Source organism: Propithecus coquereli, unplaced genomic scaffold (genome assembly GCF_000956105.1).
Source record: "Propithecus coquereli isolate 6110/MARCELLA unplaced genomic scaffold, Pcoq_1.0 Scaffold329, whole genome shotgun sequence".
Taxonomy (NCBI): domain Eukaryota; kingdom Metazoa; phylum Chordata; class Mammalia; order Primates; family Indriidae; genus Propithecus; species Propithecus coquereli.
Window position 1 is genome coordinate 687367 of NW_012148941.1, and position 4639 is coordinate 692005.

The following is a 4639-nucleotide window of genomic DNA, read 5'->3' on the forward strand; positions in this document are numbered from 1 at the left end:
TCAAGAACACAATACCATTTATGATGGCTTCAAAGAAAATAAAATATATAGGAATATATTTAACCAAGGAGATTGAAGATCTCTACAATGAGAACGACAAAACACTGATGAAAGAAATCATAGATGACACAAACAAATGGAAAAACATCCCATGTTCATGGATTGGAAGAATCAACATTGTTAAAATGTCCATACTGCCTACAATGATTTACAGATTCAACACAAATCCCATCAAAATGCCTAAATCATTTTTCACAGATCTAAAAATAATAAACATAACCTCAATATGGAACCAAAAAAGAGCCCAAATAACCAAGGCAATCTTAAGCAAAAAGAACAAAACTGGAGGCATCACATTATCTGACTTCAAATTATACTACAATGCTACAGTAATTAAAACAGCATGGTACTGTTATAAAGTAGGGGCCTATATCAATGAAATAGAATAGAGAACCCAGAAATAAAACCGTATAGCTATGACCAACTGATATTTGGCAAAGCAGAGAAAACATAACACTGGGGAAAGGATTCCCTATTCAATAAATGGTGCTGGGAAAATTGGATAGCCTCTTGTAGAAGAATGAAACAGAATCTATCTCTTGCCATATATATAAATTAATTCAAGATGGATTCAAGACTTAAATGTAAGGCCTGAAACCATAAAAGTTCTGGAAGAAACTATAGGAAATACTCTTCCAGATATTGGCCTAGGAAAAGAATTTATAACTAAGACCCCAAAGGCAAATACAGCAACAATAAAAATAAATAAATGGGGCTTAATTAAATCAAAAAGTTTCTGCACAGCACAGGAAATAATCAACACAGTAAATAGACAACTTACAGAACGGGAGAAAATATTTGCCAACTATACATTCGACAAAGGACTAATATCCAGAGTCTACAAAGAAGTCAAACAAATCAACAAGAAAAACCAAACAACCCCATTAAAAAGTGGACAAAAGACATGAACAGAATTTTTTCAGAAGAAGATATTAAAATGCCCAACAGACATATGTAAAAATGCTCAACATCACTAATCATCAGGGAAATGCAAATTAAAACCACAGTGAGATACCATCTTATCCCTATCAGAATGGCCATTATTAGAAAAGATCAAAAAACAACAGATATTGGCATGGATGTGGTAAAAAAGGAGTGCTTATACAATGTTGATCGGACTGCAAATTAATACAAATTCTATGGAAAACAGTATTGCAATTCCTCAAAGAACTAAAAGTAGACTTATCATTTGATCCAGCAATCCTACTACTGGATATCTACCCAAAGGAAAAGAAGTCATTATATCAAAACGATATTTGTAAAGATGCTGACTCAAGCTAAGTGCCCATCAATTCATGAGTGGATTAACAAAATGTGCTTATGTCTATACTGTGGAGTACTACTCAGCCATAAAAAGGATTGAAATAATGTCATCTGAAGCAACTTGGATGAAATTGGAAAACATTGTCCAAAATGAAGTATCTCAGGAATGGAAACAACAAACACCATATATTCTCACCAATATCTGGGAGCTAAACAATGGGCACAAATGGTCATAAAGTGGTGTAAAGGATATTGGAAACTAAGAAGGGGAGAGAAGGGGGTAAAAGGAGGGATAAAAGCTTACCTGTTGGGTACAATGTACACTATTCTGGTGACGGGCACACTAAAAGCCTTTACATCAGCAGTATACAATGTATCCATGTACAAGAACACTTATATCCCCTAATATTTTAAAATAAAGATTATTTTTTAAAAGAATGAAACAAAGAAAAATTCAGGCTATCTTTCCATTTCAAATAAATAAATGAATAACAATAATAGCAAAGCCTATTTATAGTGCTTACTAAATGTGGACACTTCAAATATATTAACTCATTTAATAAGCACATTAAGAAAGATCTATTATTGTATTCATTTTACAGATAAGAATATGGAGACACAGACATGTAAGTGACTTGTCATTTAGCCAGTAAGTGACAGAGCCAGAATTCCAATTCATGCATTCTGGCCCCAGAGTCTATACTCTGAGCTATATACTACATTGTACTGCCTCTCCATATGACAAAGCCCTATTAATCTTTTCCTAAGTAAAATAAGTAATCTAAGTCTTCAGTCTATAAAGCCTTCATTATTTAGCATAGTAACTGAGACTGGGGAGACTGGGGAGAAAATGTGTGATGGGTAACACTTGCTATACTTAATCTCTCAATAAATACTTCCAGAAGAATGTAAAACTATTAAATCCCCAGGAAATCTTACTGTATATATGTTGCAGACCCTCAGCTATGCTCTTATTATTCTGAACTCTCCCTCTTTGATTATTCCTAAAATGGAGTCCACATATATGAGAAATGGGCTTACTTGACCTCATGATATGGAGGGCTTGGAATTCCCTGCCTTTGCCCTATGTTTGCTATTCAGTACCTGATGACCCTTGAGATGTTACTGGCCCCATGTATGAATTTTCCTGTTCTGCATCTGGAGAAAGAACCACTTACAGTGTCTCTCTCTCTATTGGCTTGGTCATAGCTCAGAGGCAACTTCCTGGATACCATGATCTCACATGGACTTTCTAAGCCCCTTTGAAACTTTACCATATTTTCCACCATGTCTTTGGCCTAGGTTGGCCACCTATACCTCTACTCTGTTACTGTCTTGTTGCAGCCATTGTAGACTCCAGAGGAAGCCTGCTGATTTAGCTTAGTGGTCATGCAGAACAAAAGGAGGTGAATTTAAGTGCAGATTAGACTTTTTCTTCTTTCTCTTTTATTATGTCATTTGCCTCCTTAACCATGCAGTTAAGCCCGAGTGCCGGTATGAAAATGTCCAGACTTTCCTCATAGGGCATCAAACTGATGACAGAGCAAGAATTCCCACCTCTGTGCTCATAGCTACTTCCCTTATCACTAAGCCACACCATGCAAGGGTAATTGGAATAAACATCTGATTGCTTTCTTTTCCTTCCTCTCTCATTATGTCCTACCCTTTTACTCCACAATCCTCAGTATGAACTTCTCCTTTCCTCTATATCACTGCCACCTTCTACCAAAGATAACAAATTTTACTTACATAATTTTTTCTTTGAAGTTATATTTTTTGCAATTCAATTTTGTGGCTATGAAAATCTTACTTGCTAGGTACATGATATATGGATTTTATAATAACCGTTCTTAGTTTTAATCCCCAACTCCCATTCCTTAAGAAGGCAGAAAATTAATGTTCCAGTTATTTATGGCTATGTAGCAAACCACCCAGACACTGGGTGATTTAAAATAACAATAATCATTTATTTTTTCAAAAATTTACAATTTGGGCAGGGAGGCTCATCTCTGCTACAGACTGAGCAAGGTTTAGAAGATGTGCTTCCAAGATGGCTTACTTACATGGCTGCAAGTTGGTACTCAGCTGAGGCTATTAGCCACATATCTTAGTGCCTTAACGCCTTTCCATGAGGCCTCTCCACAGAGTTGCTTCCTCCTCATGGCATAGCAGCTGTGTTTCAATTAAAGAAATGAAAGAAAGTAAAACCATCCAGCCAATCTCATAAGTCCTGGGTCAGAAATTGGCTCAGAGTCATTTTTCTATCTTCTATGAGTCTTCAAACAGCCTCCTACTAAATTCAAGGAAGTTGGAGAGAAGGGGAAGAGACATAGGCTCCACCTCTTGATAAGTGAAACACAAAGAATCTGCATCCATCTTTAATCAATCATACTTAATTTAGTAATTTCAAATTAAATTAAGTCATTCCTAGAATTTAAAAGTTCCTTAATATTTAAAAGCAAGTCAAGTAGCAGATCTTCAAATGATGGTAAAAGGGTCAGCAAGTCCTCTCTCAAAAAAAACTAAAATAAAACTATAAAACTAAAAAAAATTGTCCAAAACAATCAACTAAGGGCTCTGGACATCAACCAAGCGCAAAAATAAGTTAGGAAGTATTCATTTATGAAAAACTGCAGACCAGCGGCTAAGAAGAGTGGGCATGTGAGCCCTACTTGTTTACAGTTGGTCCCATCCCCTTCCCACAGCCCAGGTGGTGGGGTGGTGCTAGGGCAGAGCTGCCCATGAAGACCAGTAATTTCACTGATGGAGAAGGCTGACTTGTTTTTGAGTAGAATACAAAAAACTTATTCCCAGTTGGACTGTTAGTAAAAATAGCAAAATTGTTAGAAAATAAATAGAGAAAGCACACAGCCCTGCTATCTGAATTGTTATTCCACTTGTGAAAGACAACAGATATAGGGACTAGCGTGAAATTTAACAGGGAGATCCTGGAAATAAGAGAACCATAGATGAACTACGTTCATCTTTGAGGTAACACATACATTCAGAAGAAACACAAGAAAGCTCAGTTCTACCACTCATTTTTGGATGATCTGAAGTCTCTGTGAACACACAGGGGAAATCCTCAGAGAGCTCAAGCTCTCCACACATTTAGAAAGACTGTAAATATGAGCAAGAAAGACCTGGGAATGTCTAGTGAAAAGAAAAGCTGGAATAAACCAGAAAAATGGCTGAATTTTGAATGTACGACCCACACAAAGATCTATCAGTAGATGGCTGAAGCCTTTTTAAGTTCATGCAATTTTTAAAAAATAAACAAACAGCAATGATAACCCTCGGGGGAGGGGGGAATGAG